The sequence below is a fragment of the Bos mutus genome, chromosome 18 (assembly GCF_027580195.1).
Source record: "Bos mutus isolate GX-2022 chromosome 18, NWIPB_WYAK_1.1, whole genome shotgun sequence".
Lineage (NCBI taxonomy): Eukaryota > Metazoa > Chordata > Mammalia > Artiodactyla > Bovidae > Bos > Bos mutus.
Genome location: NC_091634.1, coordinates 17625591 through 17651097, shown reverse-complemented (window position 1 = coordinate 17651097; position 25507 = coordinate 17625591). Strand labels below are relative to the sequence as shown.

The 25507-nt window shown below is 39.8% G+C and overlaps 1 pseudogene; it reads left to right on the top strand.

The window, feature by feature from the left end:
- Window positions 1-5741: 5741 nt before the first annotated feature.
- Window positions 5742-6915, top strand: LOC102279128 (tumor susceptibility gene 101 protein pseudogene; annotated as a pseudogene).
- Window positions 6916-25507: the final 18592 nt, after the last annotated feature.

Below are 25507 nucleotides of genomic sequence, written 5' to 3'. Positions count from 1 at the left end.
AGCTTTGCTCAGTGTGCCCAGTGTGTGTGTGCTGTGGGAACGATGTGAGGCAGGAGATCTTGGGAGATGGTGAGAAGTGGTCATTGAGAGCATGGGGACCAGGGTCAGACAGAACGAGGATAAACCTGGGACTGTGGACAAGTTTGTGTGGCACATAGCGTGGGCGGCTGCAACTGGCGCACATAGCGCGACTGAGAGGAGCTACCCCACTTCCGAGGTCAGGGGCAGAACCCGGGAGGACCCCATGCCTGAGGGGCAGCAGCCAAGAGGAGTTACCCCACGTCCGAGGTGAGGGGCGGCAGCAGGGAGGAACTACCCAGTGTCCGAGGTCAGGGGCGACGGCCGAGAGTGCCAGGTTGTGACAGCGCAGGAGCAGCCGAGGGGAGCTACCCCACATCCGAGGTCAGGGGCAGAAGTCGGGAGGACCCCATGCCTGAGGGGCAGCGACCAAGAGGAGTACCCCACGTCTGAGGTCAGGGGCAGTGGCCGAGAGTGCCAGGCTGCGATGGTGCAGGAATGGCTGAGAGAAGCTACCCCACGTCTGAGGTCAGGGGCAGAAGTCGGGAGGACCCCATGCCTGACGGGCAGCGGCCAAGAGGAGTACCCCACGTCCGAGGTCAGGGGCAGTGGCTGAGAGTGCCAGGCTGCCACGGTGCAGGAATGGCCGAGAGGAGCTACCCCACGTCCGAGGTCAGGGGCAGTGGCCAAGAGTGCCAGGCTGGGACGGCGCAGGAATGGCCGAGAGGAGCTACCCCACATCCAAGGTCAGGGGGGGCAGCCGGGAGGAGCTACCCCGCGTCCGAGGTCAGGGGTGATGGCCAAGAGTGCCAGGCTGCGACAGCGCAGGAGCAGCCAAGAGGAGCTACCCCACGTCCGAGGCCAGGGGCGGTGGCTGGGAGGAGCTACCCCACACCTGAGGCCAGGGGCGGCGGCTGGGAGGAGCAACCCCACATCCAAGGAGCGGTGGCTGCGCGGGCGCAGGAGGGCCTAGAGGAGCTATTACACGTTCAAGGTCAGGAGGGGCGTCGGTGAGGAGATACTCCTCGTCCAAGGTAAGGAGCAGCGGCTTCACTTTGCTGGAGCAGCTGTGAAGAGATATCCAACGTCCAAGGTAAGAGATACGGAAGTAAGATGGTAGGTGTTGCAAGAGGGCATCAGAGGGCAGACACACTGAAACCATAATCACAGAAAACTAGTCAATCTAATCACACTAGGACCACAGCCTTGTCTAACTCAACGAAACTAAGCCATGCTCCTGGGGCCACCCAAGACAGGCGGGTCATGGTGGAGAGGTCTGACAGAATGTGGTCCACTGGAGAAGGGAATGGCAAACCACTTCAGTATTCTTGCCTTGAGAACCCCATGAACAGTATGAAAAGGCAAAATGATAGGATACTGAAAGAGGAACTCCCCAGGTCAGTAGGTGCCCAATATGCTACTGGAGACCAGTGGAGAAATAACTCCAGAACGAATGAAGGGATGGAGCCAAAGCAAAAACAATACCCAGTTGTGGATGTGACTGGTGATAGAAGCAAGGTTCAATGCTGTAAAGAGCAATATTGCATAGGAACCTGGAATGTTAGGTCCATGAATCAAGGCAAATTGGAAGTGGTCAAAAAAGAGATGGCAAGAGTGAACGTCGACATTCTAGGAATCAGCAAACTAAAATGGACTGGAATGTGTGAATTTAATTCAGATGACCATTGTATTTACTACTGCGGGCAGGAATCCCTTAGAAGAAATGGAGTAACCATCATGGTCAACAAAAGAGTCCGAAATGCAGTACTTGGATGCAATCTCAAAAACGACAGGGGTAGCTTCTCTCAGCCATTCCTGCACCATCGCAGAATGATCTCTGTTCGTTTCCAAGGCAAACCATTCAGTATCACAGTAATCCAAGTCTATGCCCCAACCAGGAATGCTGAAGAAGCTGAAGCTGAACGGTTCTTTGAAGACCTACAAGACCTTTTAGAACTAACACCCAAAAAAGAATGTCCTTTTCATTATAGGGGACTGGAATGCAAAAGTAGGAAGCCAAGAAACACCTGGAGTAACAGGCAAATTTGGCCTTGGAATACAGAATGAAGCAGGGCAAAGACTAATAGAGTTTTGCCAAGAAAATGCACTGGTCAGTGGTTAAGACTTCACTTTCCAATGCAGGGGGTGCGAGTTTGATCCCTGCTTAGGTAGCCAAGATCCCACATGCCTCCTGGCCAAAAGAACAGAACATGAAACAACAGAAGCAAAATTGTAACAAATTCAATAAAAGCTTTTAAAAAAAAAAGAAAATGCACTGGTCATAACAAACATCCTCTTCCAACAACACAAGAGAAGACTCTACACATGGACATCACCAGATGGTCAACACCGAAATCAGATTGATTATATTCTTTGCAGCCAAAGATGGAGAAGCTCTATACAGTCAGCAAAAACAAGACCAGGAGCTGACTGTGGCTCAGATCATGAACTCCTTATTGCCAAATTCAGACTGAAATTGAAGAAAGTAGGGAAACCACTAGACCATTCATGTATGACCTAAATCAAATCGCTTATGATTATACAGTGGAAGTGAGAAATAGATTTAAGGGACTAGACTGATAGATAGAATGCCTGATGAACTATGGAATGAGGTTTGTGACATTGTACAGGAGACAGGGATCAAGACCATCCCCATGAAAAAGAAATGCAAAAAAGCAAAATGGCTGTCTGGGGAGGCCTTACAAATAGCGTGAAAAGAAGAGAAGCGAAAAGCAAAGGAGAAAAGGAAAGATATAAGCATCTGAATGCAGAGTTCCAAAGAATAGCAAGAAGAGATAGGAAAGCCTTCCTCAGCGATCAATGCAAAGACATAGAGGAAAACAACAGAATGGGAAAGACTAGAGATCTCTGCAAGAAAATTAGAGATACCAAGGGAACATTTCATGCAAAGATGGGCTCAATAAAGGACAGAAATGGTATGGACCTAACAGAAGCAGAATATATTAAGATGAGGTGGCAAGAATACATGGAAGAACTGTACAAAAAAGATCTTCACAACCCAGATAATCACGATGGTGTGATCACTCACCTAGAGCCAGACATCCTGGAATGTGAAGTCAAGTGGACCTTAGAAAACATCACTACGAACAAAGCTAGTGGAGGTGATGGAATTCCATTTGAGCTATTTCAAATCCTGAAAGATGATGCTGTGAAAGTGCTGCACTCAGTATGCCAGCAAATTTGGAAAACTCAGCAGTGGCCATAGGACTGGAAAAGATCAGTTTTCATTCCAATCCCAAAGAAAGGCAATGCCAAAGAATGCTCAGACTACCACACAATTGCAGTCATCTCACATGCTAATAAAGTAATGCTTAAAATTCTCCAAGCCAGGCTTAAGCAATATGTGAATGGTGAACTTCCTGATGTTCAAGCTGGTTTTAGAAAAGGCAGGGGAACCAGAGATCAAATTGCCAACATCTGCTGGATCATGGAAAAAGCAAGAGAGTTCCAGAAAAACATCTATTTCTGCTTTATTGACTATGCCAAAGCCTTTGACTCTGTGGATCACAATAAACTGTGGAAAATTCTGAAAGAGATGGGAATACCAGACCACCTGACCTGCCTCTTGAGAAATCTGTATGCAGGTCAGGAAGCAACAGTTAGAACTGGACATGGAACAACAGACTGGTTCCAAACAGGAAAAGGAGTACGTCAAGGCTGTATATTGTCACCCTGCCTATTTAACTTATATGCAGAGAACATCATGAGAAACGCTGGGCTGGAAGAAGCAAAAGCTGGAATCAAGATTGCCAGGAGAAATATCAATAACCTCAGATATGCAGATGACACTACTATTATGCCAGAAAGTGAATAGGAACTAAAAAGCCTCTTGATGAAAGTGAAAGTGGAGAATGAAAAAGTTGGCTTAAAAGCTCAGCATTCAGAAAACTAAGATCATGGCATCCGGTCCCATCCCTTCATGGGAAATAGATGGGGAAACAGTGGAAACAGTGTCAGCCTTTATTTTTCTGGGCTCCAAAATCACTGTAGATGGTGACTGCAGCCATGAAATTAAAAGACGCTGACTCCTTGGAAGGAAAGTTATGACCAACCTAGATAGCATATTGAAAAGCAGGGACATTACTCTGCCACCAAAGGTTCGTCTAGTCAAGGCTATGGTTTTTCTTGTGGTCACATATGGATGCGAGAGTTGGACTGTGAAGAAGGCTGAGCGCCAAAGAATTGATGCTTTTGAACTGTAGTGTTGGAGAAGACTCTTGAGAGTCCCTTGGACTGCAAGGATATCAGCCCTGAGATTTCTTTGGAAGGAATGATGCTAAAGCTGAAACTCCAGTACTTTGGCCACCTCATGCAAAGAGTTGACTCATTGGAAAAGACTCTGATGCTGGGAGGGATTGGGGGCAGGAGGAGAAGAGGACGACAGAGGATGAGATGGCTGGATGGCATCATTGACTCCATGGACGTGAGTCTGGGTGAACTCTGGGAGTTGGTGATGGACAGGGAGGCCTGGCGTGCTGCGATTCATGGGGTCGAAAAGAGTCAGGCACGACTGAGTGACTGAACTGAACTGAACTGAACAGTGCTTAAAGGAAGCTTCAAATGGATCAATCTATTTCAAAATAAAAGAAACGAAGTTCAAGAGTATCTGTAGAACTACAGAGGTACCTAACACCTAAAATTTTAAGTTTTAGAATATTTCTCATTGAAGAATTAGCAAGCAAGCAAAGCAGAAAAGTATGAACTATGATCAGAAGTAGTCAATATAAATGAATCAATAAAAACAAAGATATCAATATAAACAATTGAAGACTTGAAGAACAGAACAGTCTTTCTGACTGACTTACTTTACTCTGTATAATAGGTTCCAGTTTCACCCACCTCATTAGAACTGATTCAAGTGCATTCTTTTTAATAGCTCAGTAATATTCCATTGTGTATATGTACCACAGCTTTCTTATCCATTCGCCTGCCAGTGGACATCTAGGTTGCTTCCATGTCCTGGCTATTATAAACAGTGCTGCAATGAATACTAGGGTACACATGTCTCTTGCAATTCTGGTTTCCTCGGTGTGTATGCCCAGCAATGGGATTGCTGGGTCATATAGCAGTTCTATTTCCAGTTTTTTTAAGGAATCTCCACACTGTTCTCCATAGTGGCTGTACTAGTTTGCATTCCCACCAACAGTGTAAGAGGGTTCCCTTTTCTCCACACCCTCTCCAGCATTTATTGTTGGTAGACTTTTTGATAGCAGCCATTCTGAGGGGCGTGAGATGGTACCTCATAGTGGTTTTGATTTGCATTTCTCTGATAATGAGTGATGTTGAGCATCTTTTCATGTGTTTGTTAGCCATCTATATGTCTTCTTTGGAGAAGTAACTGACAAAGAATTAATATACAAGCAGCTCATGCAGTTCAATACCAGAAAAATAAATGACCCAATCAAAAAATGGGCCAAAGAACAATTGAAAAACAGAATTAAAGAATAGAATCAATATACTTCAATATTTACAAATCAATCAATGTGATATACCACATTAATAAATTGAAAGAGAAAAACCATATGATTTTCTCAATAGATGCAGAGAAAGCCTTTGGCAAAATTCAACATCCATTTATGATAAAAACTCTCCAGGGGGCTGAGGGGCTGGCTCATCCATGTGCAGTTGTGTGGGGTGGCCTGGGGCAGCCCCAGAGCGGCTGACCCTCTGCCTGCAGGGACCAGAGTCGTGAGGCGGCCACCATGGTGAAGTCAGAGAGCCAGCTCAAGAAAATGGTGTCCAAGTACAAATACAGAGACCTAACTGTACGTGAAACTGTTAACGTTATTACTCTATACAAAGATTTCAAACCTGTATTGGATTCATATGTTTTTAATGATGGCAGTTCCAGGGAACTAATGAACCTTACTGGAACAATTTCTGTGGGTTATAGAGGTCATACATACAATATTTCAATCTGCCTGTGGCTGTTGGACACATATCCATATAATCCCCCTATCTGTTTCGTTAAGCCTACTAGCTCAATGACTATTAAAATAGGAAAGCACGTGGATGCTAATGGGAAGATATATCTTCCTAATCTACATGAATGGGAGCACCCCAGTCAGACTTGTTGGGGCTTATTCAAGTCATAATTGTGGTGTTTGGAGATGAACCTCCAGTCTTCTCTCATCCTATTGTTTCAGCATCCTATCCACCATATCAGGCAACAGGGCAACCAAATAATTCCTACATGCCAGGCATGCCAAGTAGGATTTCTGCATACCCATCTGGGTACCCTCCCAATCCCAGTGGTTACACAGGCTGTCCTTACCCACCTGGTGGTCAGTATCCTGCCACAACAAGTTCCCAGTACCCTTCCCAGCCTCCTGTGACCGCTGTTGGTCCCAGTAGGGGTGGCACAGTCAGTGAGGACACTATCCGAGCCTCTCTCATCTCAGCGGTCAGTGACAAACTGAGATGTCGGATGAAGGAGGAAATGGATTGTGCCCAGGCAGAACTCAATGCCTTGTAACGAACAGAGGAAGACCTGAAAAAAGTCACCAGAAACTCGAAGAGATGGTTAACCGTTAAGATCAAGAAGTAGCTGAGGTTGATAAAAACATAGAACTTTTGAGAAAGAAGGATGAAGAACTCAGTTCTGCTCTGGAGAAAATGGAAAATCAATCTGAAAACAATGATATTGATGAAGTTATCATTCCCACAGCCCCACTATACAAACAGATCCTAAATCTGTATGCAGAGGAAAATGCTATTGAAGACACTGTTTTTTACCTGGGAGAAGCCTTGAGGCAGGGAGTAATAGATCTAGATGTCTTCCTGAAGCATGTACATCTTCTGTCCCATAATCAGTTCCAGCTGAGGGCACTAATGCAGAAAGCAAGAAAGACTGCTGGTCTCGGTGACTTCTACTGACTTCTCTGATACCATATGGAGATTGAACTCTTCTAAAGTATTCTTTTCTTCTCTTCCTTTCTCTTATATAAGTAGATGCCCAAAATAAGTTTTTGCAGTTTATCATTCAAGTGTAAAATATTTTGAGTCAATAATATATTTTCTATTTTCTTTTGGTAAAGACTGGCTTTTATTAATGCACTTTGTATCCTCTGTAAACTCTTTTTGTGCTGAATGTTGGGACTGACTATGCTAAATAAAATTTGTTGCATAAAAAAAAAAAACAACCTCTCCAAAAAGCAGGCATAGAATGAACATACCTTGACCTAATAAAAGCCATATATGATAAACCCACAGCAAACATTATCCTCAGTGGTGAAAAATTGAAAGCATTTCACCTAAAGTCAGGAACAAGACAAGAGTCTCCACTCTCACCACTACTATCAACATAGTTTTGGAAATTTTAGCCACAGCAGTCAGAGAAGAAAAAGAAATAAAAGAAATCCAGACTGGAAAAGAAGAAGTAAAACTCACTGTTTGCAGATGACATAGTCCTATACATAGAAAACTAAATACACCACCAGAAAATTATTAGAGCTAATCAATGAATATAGTAAAGTTGCAGGATATAAATTTAATACACAGAAATCCCTTTCATTCCTATACACTAACAATGAGAAAACAGAGAAATTAAGGACACAATCCCATTCACCATTGCAAAAAAATAATAAAATACCTAGGGATAAATCTATGTAAAGAAATAAAAGACCTATATATAGAAAACTAGAAAACACTGATGAAAGAAATCAAAGATGACACAAATAGATGGAGAAATATACCATGTTCATGGATTGGAAGAATCAATATAGTGAAAATGAATATACTACCCAAAGCAATCTACAGATTCAATGCAATCCCTATCAAGCTACCAACAGTATTTTTCACACAACTAGAACAAATAATTTCACAGTTTGTATGGAAATACAAAAAACCTCAAATAGCCAAAGCAATCTTGAGAAAGAAGAATGGAAATGGAGGAATCAACCTGCCTGACTGCAGACCTATACTACAAATCTACAGTCATCAAGATAGTATGGTACTGGCACAAAGACAGAAATATAGACCAATGGAATAAAATAGAAAGCCCAGAGATAAATCCACACACATCTGGATGCCTTATCTTTGACAAAGGAGGGAAAAATATACAATGGAGCAAAGACAATCTCTTTAACAAGTGGTGCTGGGAAAACTGGTCAACCACTTGTAAAAGAATGAAACTAGAACACTTTCTAACACCATACACAAAAATAAACTCAAAATGGATTAAAGGCCTAAATATAAGACCAGAAACTATAAAACTCCTGGAGGAAAACAGGCAAAACACTCTCTGACATAAATCACAGCAAGATCTTCTATGCCCCACCTCCCAGAGTAATGAAAATAAAAGCAAAAATAAACAAATGGGACCTAATTAAACTTAAAAGCTTTTGCACAATGAAGGAAACTATAAGCAAGGTGAAAAGACAGCCTTCAGAATGGGAGAAAATAATAGCAAACGAAGTAACTGACAAAGAATTAATCTAAAAAATATACAAGCAGCTCATGCTGTTCAATACCAGAAAAATAAATGACCCAATCAAAAAATGGGCCAAAGAACAGATATTTCTCCAAAGAAGACATATAGATGGCTAACAAACACATGAAAAGATGTTCAACATCACTCATTATCAAGAAATGCAAATCAAAACCACTATGAGGTACCATCTCACGCCCCTCAGAATGGCTGCTATCAAAAAGTCTACCAACAATAAATGCTGGAGAGGGTGTGGAGAAAAGGGAACCCTCTTACACTGTTGGTGGGAATGCAAACTAGTACAGCCACTATGGAGAACGGTGTGGAGATTCCTTAAAAAACTGGAAATAGAACTGCTATATGACCCAGCAATCCCACTGCTGGGCATACACACCGAGGAAACCAGAATTGCAAGAGACATGTGTACCCTAGTATTCATTGCAGCACTGTTTACAATAGCTAGGACATGGAAGCAACCTAGATGTCCACTGGCAGGCGAATGGATAAGAAAGCTGTGGTACATATACACAATGGAATATTACTGAGCTATTAAAAAGAATGCATTTGAATCAGTTCTAATGAGGTGGGTGAAACTGGAACCTATTATACAGTGTAAAGTAAGTCAGTCAGAAAGAAAACCACCAGTATATTAATGCATATATATGGAATTTAGAAAGATGGTAGTGATGACCCTATATGCAAGATAGCAAAAGAGAGAGAGATAAAGAACAGACTTCTGGACTCTGGGAGGGTGGGATGATTTGAGAGAATAGCATTGAAACATGTATATTACCATATGTGAAATAGATGATCAGTCCAAGTTCGATGCACGAAACAGGGCACTCAAAGCTGGTGCACTGGGACAACCCAGAGGGATGGGATGGAGAGGGAGGTAGGAGGGGGATTTGGGATGCGGGACACAGGTACACCCATGGCTGATTCATGTCAGTGTATGGAAAAATCCACCACAATATTGTAAAGTAATTAGCCTCCAATTAAAATAACTAAATAAAAAAAGAAAACAATAGCATCAATATAAACAATTGAAGAAGAAATCAATGTAAACAAACCCAGAAAGCACAAACATGATACAGTTTGTAAACCAAATTTTAAAAGTTATTAAAATTTTGTGTTCCAAATATTTAAGAGGTGAGAGGACCACTCACACATGGAAGCTGGAAGCATAGGTATATTTAGAAAAACAAACTTGAATAGAAAAAAGTATTCTGTTGGATAGAATTACTGTGGATTAGGCACTGTGTGTGTGCTTAGTCGCTCAGTTGTATCCAGCTCTTTGCAATTCTTGTGACCCTTTGGACTGTAGCCTGCCGGGTTCCTCTGTCCATGGGATTTCCCAGGCAAGAATACTGGAGTGGGTTGCCATTTCCTTCTCCAGGGGATCTTCCTGCATCTACTGTGTCTTCTGCACTGAAGATGGATTGTTTACCCACTGAGCCATCCAGGAAGCCTGAATTAGATGCAAGACAATATTAGTGAGTTGGAAATAGAAACAATGCCAGAAACTATCCAAAATGAAAAACAGAAAAAAAATCGAAAAATGATGAGAAGATCAGTGAGCTGTGAGACAACCCGTGGGAGGGATAATATGTGATTAATGAACTCTCTTAGGGAATAATGGCCAAAATATTTCTGTATTTGATGAAAACCATGAAACCTACAGATCTACAACACTTAGTTAAATTTAAGCATGAGAAACATGAAGAAAACTACACTTGGCACATTGTAATCAGATTTCTTAAATGTGGTGATGAAGAAAATTTCAAAGCAGCCAGAGAAACAGATGAACAGAGAAGAATGACAGAACACTACTCTTAGGAAGCAATGAAATTTTGAAGTACTGAAAGTATTAAAAGAAAAGACATTGTGACTCTCTGATTCTCCACCTGGTGAAACCATCTTTTATAAAAAAGTAAGAAGAAACACTTTTTCACATATGCAAAACCTTAAAGGATTCATTAGCAGCATGCCTTCACTACAGGAGATGTTAGAAGAAGGCCTGAGGAAGGGCGGATGAGGTGCAGGGTGCAAATCTAAAACTATACCAGGGGAGAGAGAGCATGGAGGATTGTCAGTCTGAGGAGATCTGTTTCTCTATCTCCATCCCTAATATGGAGAGATTTAATACATTCACAGTGGATTTTCTTGGACTAAAGTATTCAAATACTTTTTCTAAATTTAAGAGTAGATTAGGTACAGCTGTTGAGAAAATTAGTAAACAGCAATTTAGTAAACATCCAAATTAAAACAGACAAAAAATTTCATAAAATGTGGAAAAGTGTATAAGAGATAATATGGGACACAGTGAAAAGACTCTCAGTATGTAGATACTGAAATTACTGGTAGGAGTCCTGTCTCCTGCCTAGAGCTGACTGGCAGGAGGACTCCCAGGGAGCAGAAGCTGCAGTGTGTGAGCCCCCAGCTGTGGGCATGGAGTACGTCAGCGGGGATGCTGGCCTCAGTACACTGGGTGGCCAGCGCTGCTGCTTGTATTGCTTTCTGCCCTACTTGTCTCAAGGATGGCTCTGGCTGGAGGGACGTAAGAGACATGGGCCAAAACAAAGGACCCTCAGAGAGCTCCTAGGAAGGTAAAAGGGCAATCCTCTGGCAATACCTAGATTGGGATGTGCCAGTAAAGCTGCATGGAGTTGCCTGGGAGAAATATTAGCCAGGCTCTCGGGCATCAAGAGAACTCCTTAGCGTGCCAGGAGAGGGTGTCTTTTTTTTTTTTTCTCCTTCATTGGATTATAGTTACTTTACAATGTTGTGTTAGTTTCTGCTGTATCTAGAAAATGTACAGCAAAGTGAATCAGCTGTATGTTTACACATATCCCCCCCCCCCCCATTTTGAATTTCCTTCCCATTTAGGTCCCCACAGAGTTTTGAGTGGGCTTCCCATGTGATGCTAATGGTAAAGAACACACCTACCAATTCAAGAGATCCTGGTTCAATCCCTGGGTCAGGAAGATCCCCTAGAGAAGGGGATGGCCACTCATTCCAGTATTCTTGCCTTGAGAATCCCATGGGCAGAGGAACCTGGTGGGCTACAGTCCACAGAGTCGGGCACAACTAAAGCAAGTTGGCACGCTCATGCAGAGTGAATAGAGTTCTTTGTGCTATAGTAGGTTCTCATTATCCACTAAAATGGATAGTTATCCATTTTATACATAGTATCAATAGTGTATATATGTCAATCTAAATCTTCTAATTCATCCCTCCCCCCTGCATTAATTAGTATGTATATATTTATTCTCTATGTCAGTGTGTCTATTTCTGCTTTGTAAAGAAGATCATCTATACTAAACCATTTTTCTAGATTCCACATGTATGTTAATGTACAGTATTAATTTTTCTCTTTCCGCCTTACCTCACCCTGTATGACATTCTATAGATCCATCCACATCTCCGCAAATGGCATAGTTTTGGTCCTTTTTATGGCTGTGTAACATTCCATTTTATATATGTATTGCATCTTCTTTTTTTTAAAAATATTTGTTTGGCTATGTCATTTCTTAGTTGTTACATGCAGGATTTTTATTGGGGCATGCAGAATCTTTCCTGTGGTGTGAGGGCTTTTCGTTGTGTTGCAGAGACTTAGTTGTCCTGCGGTGGATGGGTTCATTGTTCCCTCATCAGGGATTGAACCCAAGTGCCCTGCTTTGGAAGGCAGATTCTTAACAATTCACTGGACTACCAGGAAAGTCCCTATATCACATCCTCTTTATAGGAGAAGTTGTTTTAAGGGACTTAGCAGACCAAGTAGTGATAAAACTACAGTCAGCTATTTCAGAGTCCTTGAAACCACCCCCTAGGTTCTACTTGTTAAAAGTTTAGCTGAGGGCTTTCCTGGTGGCTCAGTGGTAAAGAATCTGCCTACCAATACAGGAGACATGGGTTGGATCAGTGATCTGTGAAGATCCCACATGCCCTAGAACAGCTAAGTCTGTGTGCCACTGCTGTCAAGCCTGTGTTCCAGAGCCTGGGAGGTGCATCTACTGAAGCCCGTACCCTAGAGTTTGTGCTCTGGAACAAGAGAAGCTAGTGCACAGCAATGCAGAGTAGCCCCCACTTGCCACAACTACAGAAAACCCATGCAGCAATGAAGAACCAGCACAGCCAAAAATAAATAAAATATAGTAAAAAAAAAAAAGTTTAGTTGAGTAGTCAACAGTTGAAGTCACAGAAGGCATAGAACTAGGATACCTGAGATGGTGGTGGTGGTGAGACTCTTGGAACACTTAGAACCGCAATTATTAGTCAAAAATGTACCAGACTCAGCATTTTGCAAACCAAAACATACATGCTGAAAGGAACCAGCTGAATGTCAGCTCTCCCTGGAACCTATTCCTGTTTATACATGATCCTGTCTTTGCTGACATTCATCTCCCTATCTAGACTGTATTCTTTGGGAAGCCATATGCTCATGAGCACCTGTTCCTTATACACTTATAACACTTTCTTGGAACTTCTTCATTTCATGAGGATGAAATATTTCAGTTGAGCTAGGAACATAGTTAGGGAAACTCAGACAACTGGGTTGAATGGCTCCTCTACATGTTCATGACACCTAATCTCAGCTTACTTCACATTTCTTCTCAATCATCTCTTTTAACTTTAATATTTATTCTCATTTAACTCCATTTTTTTGGTCCCCAATATTTCCCATTCTTCCTTTAGCCTCCAAACAGATACATTTTGACCAAAGAGGTGGAAGCTTTGGGGCCCCTCACCTTCCTGGCACACCTTTAGTTACTAGAAAGGGACATAGTAATGTGTTGACATGGTCATATATTTTTAAATAAAATTAGAAAAAAGTAAGGTATTTTAAGCACAGTTAAAAGTAGCTATTCTTTTTATTCTGATTTGCCCTCCTTTACATTTTTGGAGAGTTTGCAGTTATTTCTTTTTGTTTTGTGGGTTTTGTCTTTGATAATAGGACTCAAATCTTTTAAAAATAATTTATTCACAAAAAATTCACGTATAATAAATGCAGTTAATTTTAGCATACATTTTGATGAGTTGTGAAATTGTTTTATGCAGATAAATACATATATTCAAGATATTAAACATTTCCATTATTTTGTCCATATAAATAGAGTCATGCAAGATACCATCTTTTCTGTCTAGTCCTTTTGTTGATTTATGTTGTGGGCAGCAGTAGTTAAATTTTTTTTGCAAAGTAATATTTCATTAATATAGTGAAATTCGTTAATCCAACTACATATTGTAGACATTTCTTTTTTCAGAAGAATATGCTTATTTTGATCATAATGGAAAGCCACATGAAATCTATACTTTTTTTCTTTTTAATTCTTTATTTAGATTTCTATTAAATATATATATGTTAATATGAATCTTAAACACACAGCCATGGAAGATCCTCTGAGATCACTATTATTACACGGGAAACAGGCCTGAGGAACTTGGCGACTTTCAAGAACACCTCCAACAATGACTCCTTTATTGAAATATTTATTGACCACATAGCATGTGCTAGGTCTTTTGTCTCTGGGCTTGCTCACCTCTGTCTTCATAACTAAATGACCAAAATAGCCTGATGAATCAGGCAGATTTAAATTTCTTTCAATGGCAAATGAAATAGACAGTCACACAGCACAGATACCAAGCAGGTATTCTTGGCTCATGTAATATCATTAGCTAAGTGAATTCAAACCTTGGAAACCACACCTTTAGAAAACTCAGACACACTAGTATACCAAGTAGGAAAATTACAAACGTCATCCCCAAAAGGGCAAGGAGTATGAAGCTTCTTTATTTTCCTCTAAGTGGGACAATCCCAGTTTACACCTGTTGTGCCAGAGTCTCAACTGCCCTTACTTTTCTCTCAGGAAATCTATATTCTTAATGACTTTTAAAATATTGTTAGCTGACTTTTAAAATATTATTAGCTGTAAGCACAATATTGTACATTAGTTTTCTAGAATTTTTCATTTTGCATATTGAATAAACTTGTCAACAGAAATTCCCATTTTCCAGCTACCTTCAGTTCTTGGTAACCACCATTCTACTTTCTGCTTCAAAGAGTTTAACACCCCCACCCCACTTTTTAAAAATAAAAAACGCTTAATTTTTCAAAATCTTTTGACCACAGCATGCAGCTCATACAGCTGGTGGGATCTTAGTTCTCCACCAGGAATTGAACCCAGACCCTCTGCAATGAGAGCATGGAGTCCTAACCACTGGACTGGGAGTGAAACCCCAGGTTTAACTACTTTAGATACTACCTCATTTAAGGGGATCATACAGAATTTGTCTTTCTGTGAGTGACACATTTCACTTGGAATAATGTCCTTAAAGATTCATCCATGTTGTTGCATATAGTAAGATTTCCTTCTTTTCAAAGACTGAATAATATTCCACTGTGTGTGTGTGCACATAGCACATTTTCTTTATCTATATATCTGTTGATGAATATCTGGCTTATCCCATGTCTTGGCTCATGTGAATAATGTCACAGTGAACATGAGAGTAAAAATATCTCTTTGAGATCCTGATTTTCATTCTTTTGGATAAATACCCAGAAGTTGGGTTGCTGGATCATATGGCAATTGTATTTTTCAATTTTTGAGGACCCTCCATACTATTATCCATAATGGCTCTGCTGGCATACATTTTCAGCTTCTCAATACCCTTGCCAGTTGTTGTTCAGTTGCTAAGTCGTGTCCGACTCTTTGTGAGCCCGTGGACTGCAGCACACTGGGCCTCCCTGTCCCTCTCTGTCTCCCAGAGTTTGCCCAAGTTCATGTCTGTTGAATTGGTGATGCTATCTAACCATCTTGTCCTCATGTATATCATGTACCCATGCCCACAAGTACCCATGCCAGTACTTGTGTTTTTTTGAGATGGCTTTCATACCAGGTATGAGGTGATGTCTCTCTATGGTTTTTCCTTTGTATTTCCATGACAGTGATTGATATTAAGTGCCTTTCATGTACCTATCAGCCTATTTTTATATCTTCTTTGGAGAATTTTCTGTTTAGGTCCTTTGTTTGTTTTTAATTGGGGTATTTGTTTTTTACATGAGGGTGTAGGAAATCCTTACATATTTTAGATATTAACTTGTGATCAAATATGTGGTTTGAAAATATTTTCTCATTCTATATATGGTCTTTTCAGTCCGTTGATAATTTTCTTTGCTATGAAGAAGCTTTTCAGTGTTATGTAGTCCTACTTGTATACTTTTGTTGCTTGTGCTTGGGTGTAATATCCAAGAAATCATTGCCAAAACCCATGTCATAATGTTTTCCCCCTATGTTTCCTTCTAGTAATTTTAGTTATAGGCATTATGTTTGTCTTTACTTTGAGCTGTTTTGTGTTTGTGGTATAAAATAAAAGTCAAATTTCATTGTTTTTCATCTGTCTATCCAGTGGTTTTCAACACCATCTTTCCCCATTGTGTATTCCTGGCAATCTTGTCCAAGATCAGTTGACTATATGTGTGTGTGTGTGCACTCGCAGGCTTTCTGGGCTCTCTATTCTGTTCCAGTGGTCTATATATCTGCATGTCAGCATCATACTGTTTTCTCTGTTCATTTCCAAGTCAACTCATTCAATATCACAGTAATCCAAGTCTACACCCCAACCACTAATGCCAGAGAAGGTGAAGGTGAATGGTCTCTGATGACCTACAAGACATTCTAAAACCAACAGCAAAAAAGGTGCCCTTTTCATCATAGGGGACTGGAATGCAAAAGTAGGAAGTCAAGAGATATGTGGAGTAACAGACAAGTTTGTCCTTGGAGTACAAAATGAAGCAGGGCAAAGCCTAACAGAGATTTGCCAAGAGAATGCACTGGTCACTAGGCCATTCAGTTATGACCTAAATCAAATCCCTTATGATTATGCAGTGGAAATGACAAATAGATTCAAGGGATTAGATCAGATAGTTCTTCCTGAAGAACTACAGACATCGTTGGAGACGTACAGGAGGCAATGATCAAGACCATCCCCAAAGAAAAGAAATGCAAAAAGGCAAAATGGTTGTCTGAGGCGTTCTTACAAACAGGTGAGAAAGGAAGAGAAGCAAAAGGCAAAGGAGAAAAGGAAAGATATACCCATTTGAATGCAGAGTTCCAAAGAATAACAAGGAGAGATCAGAAAGCCTTCCTCAGCAGTCAATGCAAAGAAATAGAGGAAAAAAATAGAATGGGAATGACTAGAGGTCTCTTCAAGAAAATTAGAGCTACCAAGGGAACATTTCATGCAGAGATGGGCTCAATAAAAGACAGAAATGGTATGGACCTAAGAGAAGCAGAAAATATTAAGAAGAGGTGGCAAGAATACACAGATGGACTATGCAAAAAAGATCTTCATGACCCAGATGGTCGTGATCACCAACCTAGAACCAGACATTCTGGAATGTGAAGTCAAGTGGACCTTTGGAAGCATTGCTACGAACAAAGCTAGTGGAGGTAATGGAATTGCAGTTGAGCTATTTCAAATCCTGAAAGATGATGCTAGGAAAGTGCTGCACTCAATATGCCAGCAAATTTGAAAAACTCAGCAGTGGCCACAGGAGTGGAAAAGGCCAGTTTTCATTCCAATCCCAAAGAAAGGCAATGCCAAAGAATGCTCAAATTACCGCACAATTGCAGTCATCTCACACGCTAGTAAAGTAATGCTCAAAATTCTCCAAGCCAGACTTCAACAATACATGAAACTTGAACTTCCAGATATTCAAGCTGGATTTAGAAAAGACAGAGGAACCAGAGGTCAAATTGCCAACATCTGCTGGATCATAGAAAAAGCAAGAGAGTTCCAGAAAAACATCTATTTCTGCTTTATTGACTATGCCAAAGCCTTTGACTGTGTGGACCACAATAAACTGTGGAAAATTCTGAGTGATGGGAATACCAGACCACCTGACCTGCCTCTTGAGAAATCTGTATGCAGGTCAGGAAGCAACAGTTAGAACTGGACATGGAACAACAGAGTGGTTCCAAATCAGGAAAGGAGTACGTCAAGGCTGTATATTGTCACCCTGTTTATTTAACTTATATGCAGGGTACATCATGAGAAATGCTGGTCAGGAAGAAGCACAAGCTGGAATCAAGATTGCTGGGAGAAATACCAGTAACCTCAGATATGCAGATGACACTACTCTTATGGCAGAAAGTGAAGAACTAAAGAGCCTCTTGATGAATGTGAAAGAGGAGAGTGAAAAAGTTGGCTTAAAACTCAACATTCAGAAAACAAAGATCATGGCATCCAGTCCCATCACTTCATGACAAATAGATGGGGAAACAATGGAAACAGTGACAAACTTTATTTTCTTAGGCTCCAAAATCACTGCAGATGGTGATTGCAGCTATGAAATTAAAAGACGCTTGCTCCTTGGAAGAAAAGTTATAACCAACCTAGACAGCATATTGAAAAGCAGAGACATTACTTTGCCAACAAAGGTCCGTCTAGTCAAGGCTATGTTTTTTCCAGTGATCATGTATGGATGTGAGAGTTGGACTGTGAAGAAAGCTGAGCGCCAAAGAATTGATGCTTTTGAACTGTGGTGTTGGAGAAGACTCTTGAGATTCCCTTGGACTGCAAAGAGATCCAACCAGTCCACCCTAAAGGAGATCAGTCCTGGGTGTTCATTGGAAGGACTGATGCTAAGGCTGAAACTCCAATACTTTGGCCACCTCATGCGAAGAGTTGACTCATTGGAAAAGACCCTGTTCCAGGGAGGGATTGGGGGCATGAGGTGAAGGGGATGACAGAAGATGAGATGGCTGGATGGCATCACTGACTCGATGGACGTGAGTCTGAGTGAACTCTGGGGGTTGGTGATGGACAGGGAGGCCTGGCTTGCTGCAGTTCATGGGGTTGCAAAGAGTCGGACATGACTGAGCAACTGAACTGAACTGAGTATGTTGCTGCAGCTTCTTAAGTGAACTCATGAAGTCTATCAGAGCTGTTTGATTCACATCTGTCTGTCCAGTTGTTTTCCTTGTGGGGATAGAGAGTGGGATCTCCTACTAAACCATTTTGCTGACTATATACATTTTAGAATCAGTTTGTAACTTTCTACAAACTTCCTGCTGGCATACGAATCAGGATTGCATTGAAACTGAAGATCAATAGAATTGAAATCTTAACAGTATTAAGTCCTTCAATATAAAATCATGGTATATATCTCCAATTATTTATTACTTTATTTCTCTCAGAAATTGATGTTTTGTAGTTTCCATTGTGTAGATCTTGCACATATTTTATTAATTCATACCACAATATTTTATGTTTCTGGTGCTATTATGGATGGTATTTTACTTCAATTTCCAATTATTTGTTGCTTATATGTAAAATACTTTTTATGTTTATGTTGACTTTTGTTTATGTTGACTTGTATTTTACAAGTATATTCAGCTCACTTATATGCATAATGGTGTTTTTGTAGGTTCTTTGAAATTTTTTCTGTATATTATAATTTACACTGCATATTAATATTTTCTATGAATGAAGAGAGTTGATTTCTTCCCTTCCAATTGTACTTTGTTTTCATTTTTTCTTCCCTTATTACAGTTGTGAGAGCTTGCAGTCAAATGTTTAATAGAAATAGAAACAGGCCTCTTTGCCTTCTCCTTAATCTTAAGGGGAAAAATTCAGTCTTTGTTTGTTAAATACAATGTTAGCTGTCGCTGTGTTATTTTTGATGCCTTTTATTAGATTCAGGAAGTTTTCTGCTATATGTTGTACTGAAAGGGTTAATGGATGTTGAATTTTTTTCAATTTCTTTTTGTTATGTACAGTTTTACCTTCTTTTTAGTCTGTATTTCTTTTTTATTCTTTTGCTTCACTAGTCAGAACTGCCAGTAAAATGTTCCAGAAAAATCATGAAGGTGGGCATCTTTGCCTTCTCGATTTTAAGAGGAAAGGATTCACTCTTTCATAATTAATTATTAAGTCAGTTGTAGGTGATTTTGTAGGTCCAACTCATAATGTTGAAGAAGGTGCCTTTTCATCTTATTTTATGGATTTTTAATTTTTTCTTTGTTTTATTGAAGGATATTTGCTTTACATAATTTTGTGGTTTCCTGTCATACATCAGTAAGAATCAGCCATAGGTACACCCGTGTCCCCTCTCTCCTGAACCTCCCTTTCATCTCTCTCTCCCTACCCCACCCTTCTAGATTGTCATAGAGCCCCTTTTTGAGTTCCCTGAGTCATACAGCAAATTCCCATTGGCTATCTATTTTACACATGGTATTATAATTTTCCATGTTACTCTCTCCATACATCTCACCCTTTCCCTCCTCCCCTCTTCCTGTATCCTTAGGTCTGTTTTCTATATCTCTTTCTCCATTGCTTCCCTGAAAATAAATTCTGTCTTCTGGATTCCATATATATGCATCAGTGTATGATATTTATATTTCTTTTTCTGACTTACTTCACTCTGTATAATAGGCTCTAGGTTCATCCACATCATTAGAAATGACTCAAATGCATTCCTTTTTATGGCTAAGTAGTATTCCATTGTATATGTGTACCATAGCTTCTTTATCCATTCATCTGTCGAAAGGACATCTAGGTTGCTTTCATGTTCTAGCTGTTGTTAATAGTGCTACAATGAACATTGGAGTAGATGTGTCTTTTTCAGTTTTGGTTTCCTCAGGGTATATGCCTGGTAGTGGGATTGCTGGGTCATATGGTGGTTTTATTCCTAGTTTTTTAAGGAATCTCCATACCATCTTCCATAGTGGTTGTATCAATTTATATATAAATTTATATCAGTTTGTATCAATTTATAATGAGGTTTATATAAACCTCTTTAAATGCAAGACGTTTTCCTTTTCTTCACACCCTCTCCAGCATTTACTGTTTATAGACTTTTTGATGATGGCCATTCTGACTAGTGTGAGGTGGTATCTCATTGTAGTTTTGATTTGCATTTCTGTGATGTTGAGCATCTTTTCATGTGTTTGTTCACCATCTGTATGTCTTCTTTGGAGAAATGTCTGTTTAGGTCTTTTCCCCACTTTTTGACTGGGTTGTTTGTTTTTCTAATATAGAGTTGTATGAGCTGGTTTTATATTTTGGGAATTAATTTTTTGTCAGTTGTTTCCTTTGCTATTATTTTCTCCCATTTTGAGGGTTGTCTTTTCACCTTGTTTGTAGTTTCTTATGCTGTGCAAAACTTTTAAGTTTAATTAGGTCCCACTGGTTTATTTATTTATTTATTTTTATTTTTTAAATTATTTTTATTTTTTTTACTTTACAATATTGTATTGGTTTTGCCATACATCAACATGCATCTGCCATGGATGTACACGTGTACACCAACTGGTTTATTTTTGTTCTTATTTCCATTACTCTAGGAGGTGGGTCATAGAAGATCTTGCTTTGATTTATGTCATGAGAGTTCTGCCTATGTTTTCCTGTAAGAGTTTTATAATTTCTGATTTTACATTTAGTGTTATAATCCATTTTGAGTTTATCTTTGTCTATGGCATTAGAAAGTGTTCTAATTTCATTCTTTTGCACATAGCTGTCCAGTTTTCCCAGCACCACTTTTTGAAGAGGCTGTCTTTTCCCCATTGTGTAATTTTGCCTCCTTTGTCAAAAATAAGGTAGCTGTAGGTGTGTAGGTTTATCTCTGGGCTCTCTATCTTGTTCTATTGGTCTATATTTCTGTTTTTGTGTCAGCACTGTACTGTCTTGATGAGTGTAGCTTTGTAGTGCACTTAGTCTGAAGTCAGGAAGGTTGATTCCTCCAGCTCCATTCTTATTTCTCAAGACTGCTTTGTTTATGTGGGGTCTTTTGTATTTCCATATGAATTGTGAAGTTTTTTTTTTTCTAGTTCTGTGAAAAATGCCATTGATAATTTGATAGGGGTCACATTTAATCTGTAGATTGCATTTGGTAGTATAGTCATTTTCACAATATTGATTCTTCCTACCCAGCAGCATGGAATATCTCTCCATCTGTTTATGTCATCTTTGATTTCTTTCATTATTGTCTTATAATTTTCTGTATATAGTTCTTTTGTTATGCATATGTTTTATTATGAATGTTTTAATTTTTTAAAACATCTTTTCTGCTTCATTTGAGGTAATTATATGACTCTTCTCCATTATTCTGTTAATATGGTGGATTACCTTGATTGACTTTGCATTTTTAAACAAATCCTGTATTCTCTGAGTAAACACCACTTTGTCTTTATGTACTATTTTCATGTGTTGCTCGATTTGATTTGCTAATGTTGTTAATTTTTTGTGGGTGTATGTTTATGAAGGGTATGATTCTATAGTTTTCTTGTAATATTTTTTCCTGAAACTATGATGAGGATAATATTGACCTCAAGAGTTGAGTTGGGAAGGTTTGCTTGTCATTCATTTTCTTATAGCATCTATATAGGATTGTTATTGCTTCTTGAGTATTTTATAACATTCACTAGTATAACTCTTTGGCCCAGAACTTCTATGTATGATGGTTTAATTAAAGTTTATCTTTTCTCTTTTGCATCGAATCACTGTTTGAAATTATTGTCTTTAATAAAGTTGTCCATTTCATCTGAGCCATCCAATTAATTGCCATAATTTGTTTATAGTATGTTCTTATTTTCATGTATGTGGACTCTATGAAGATATTCCTTCTTTTATTTATTATGGTAATTTGTATTGTATTTCTTTTATTTTTCTTTTGATATGTGGGCTTCCCAGATTGCACTAGTGGTAAAGAACCCGCCTGCCAGTGCAGGACATGTAAGAGATGTGGGTTCAATCCCTTGGTCAGAAAGATCCCCTGAAGGAGGGCATGGCAGCCCATTGCAGTATTCTTGCCTGGAGAATCCAGTGGACAGAGGAGCCTGGCAGGCTACAGTTTATAGGATCACAAAAGTCAGACACGACTGAATTGACTTAGCATGCATGCAAGGTTTATCAAGTTTTTAAATATTTTTAAAGACCCTCATTTTGATGTTTGTTGATATTCTTTTTTTTTTTTTTTGTACTGCATGATGTCTTCATCACTTTCTCTTTCTGTGGTGAGCAGCAAGTACTGTCTATTTCTTTACATGAACTTTTCATTGTGGTTGGTTCTCTTGTTGTGGAGCACAGGCTCTTTGGTGTGTGTTTTATACTTGCAGTGAGTGAGCTCAGTAGTTGTGGTTTGTGGGCTCTGGAGTTTAGGATCAGTACTTGTGGCTCATTAGCTTAGTTGTCTGAGGCTTGTGTAATCTTCCCATACCAGGGATCGCACCTGTATCCCCTGCATTGGCAGGCAAACTTCCAACCCCTGGACTACCAGGGAAGTTTGATATTCTTGATTCTTAATCAGTTTCCTATTTCACTGATATCAGACTTTCTTGTCTTATTGAATTGGTTAGTAAATATAATACAAGAGTGTTTAGAAGAAGCAGTGATTGAAGCATTATTATCTTGTTTCTTATTTTAAATGGACTGCTATAACATTAAAGCATCAAATATGGTGTTTTTTTGGTAATATATGTACTTTATCTTGCTTATGAAGACCTCTTTTATTCCAATTTGTTAAGTATGTTTTTAAATCACAAGTAATTGCTTAGTATTAAATCTTTTTTTCTCCACCAGTTATCAGTCAACTGTTCTTCTTTAGTCTCCGTATATTGAACTTGGCCTGAGTCTGCTTGCCCATGCACTGTAAAGCCAATCTATTGACATTGGGTTGTGGTGATGAAAAGTACAGTGTTTATCGAAGGGCACCAAGCAAAGAGTCCAGGTAGCATTCGGAGGCCTGAACTCCCCACAGGGTTTCAGAGACTGAAACCCTGGGTTTCACTCAGAGGGTGAGGGAGGGGAGTTTGTGGGATGTGTGATCAGCTGGTGGACATTCTTGTGATTGGTTGGTGCTGAGGTAATCAGGAGGCAGTATCATCAACCTATTGGTTCCAAAAGTCTAGAGTCTACATGCTTATGGGAAACGTGGAGTTAACTTCTTCCACCTGATGGGGAATTTGGTATCTGCAAAACAGTTTGAAGGACATAGCTCAGAAATTATATCTCTTGAAGAGCAAGTAAAGGTCCTTGACTTTGTTTTATGGAAAAATTATTATTATATTGTCTTACTTGATTGTTTTTCTCCCTGCCTGCATTTTCTCACATCTCTGATTAAACGTACTCTTTGGATTTCAGCAAAGGCCTAGGGGATGAAAGTTTTTCTACAGACAAGAGGCATGTGGAGGACATGGTGTCTGTTCTGGGAAGATACCTTAGAGTCCTCCTTGGTTGTATTTATGCAGTGAAGTGTGTGTATTTATAATGCTAAGCTATATTTGCATTCTTCCATTCTTAGAATAAACTAACTTTTTGAAACAAAAAATATATTTTTATACATTGTTATATTCGGAGAAGGCAATGACACCCCACTCCAGTACTCTTGCCTGGAAAATCCCATGGACCGAGGAGCCTGGTAGGCTGCAGTCCATGGGGTGGCTAAGAGTCAGACATGACTGAGCGACTTCACTTTGACTTTTCACTTTCATGCATTGGAGAAGGAAATGGCAACCCACTCCAGTGTTCTTGCCTGGAGAATCCCAGGGATGGGGGAGCCTGGTGGGCTGCCATCTATGGGGTCGCACAGAGTCGGACATGACTGAAGTGACTTAGCATAGCATAGCATACATTGTTATATTAGCCTTGCTCATACTTTCTTATTATCTGCAAGTATCTGAATTAACCCAAATCCTTTATGAAAAAATGAAAACTCTTCTTCCCTTGATCAGACACTAAAACAATCTACTGATCTACCTTTTCCTCTCTAGAGCGATATCACCTGGAACTGCCCCTTCTTCTGGACTTCATTCTGGACTGATGACTTTCCAAACCCAGTGTAGTGGTTGTCCTAGAATTTCCCTCCAGTTCATCTTGGGAATTCAGATGTCTTCTCCTTTCTTGGTCTGTTCTTTCATGTTAGTGAGGTACACCCTCTTATATGTCCCTGAGAGAAGATGCAAAGGACAATTAATTGGTTCTTACATATTTGGATTGCTACCTTCCTAGGGATGGAATTCTAAATTTGCTTTAGAAATTTGAAGATGCTTTTCTGTTATGTTCTAGCTTATAGTGGTGCCGTTGGAAATGCTTATGTTTTGAATGCAAACAATTTGGAACCATGAAGTGTAGCTCTAGGGTCCCTGATCTTAACCATTACATCATGCTGACTCTCCAGCTTCCTTCTTGGAGGATGTTTACCTGAATGCAGGTATTCTGTAAATGAAAGAGGTGGGGCAGAGGGTTAGAGATTTCAGTGATTTCATGTAGAAATTTCACATCAGTTATCTCTTTTCAGATCCGCAGCTGTACTTACACTTACCCACTGCAGTGCCCAGTGTCTTTGTAGCCCAGAGCTCTTTAGAATTATGTAGGAAAAATGGACTCTGCTTTATTTGTTAGATATGGCTTTCTCTGCCCATAGTCACTATGTCTTTCTGTGCTTTCTCTTCTCTGAAAATGTGTTCTATTTCATCATCTGGTGATAACCCCATATTATTCCCTTTGTCCATATGGGGTCATAGTTTTAAATTCCATTACTATCTTTTTCACGGCATATTGCGAGGGAGAGGAAAATTTATTTTTCACATTTTATTTTCCACTTCAAAGCAATCAGACAGTTCAGGAATAGAATGTTTGTAAGCCTGTATTGCAGCCACACAGCTGTGCACCGTATCATACCATTGTGCAGTCTCCCTGGATTTGATGATCAGCCTAAATCCTGCCTTGACTTGTCCTCCCTGGCCATTGGCAGGATCTCTGTATCTCTTCTTTTTTTTAAATTTAATTTTGTTTTCTTCTATTGGAAGATAATTGATTTACAGTGTTGCAGTGGTCTCTGCTGTACATCAATGTGAATCAGTCATAATTATATATATATATATATATATATATATATATATATACATATACATACATATATATCATCTCCCTCTTGAATCTCTCCTCCTGAACGCCAACCCTCTAGATTGTCACAGAGAGCTAGGTTGGGCTCTCTGTGCTATATAGCAGCTTCTTGCTAGTTGTCTATTATACACATGA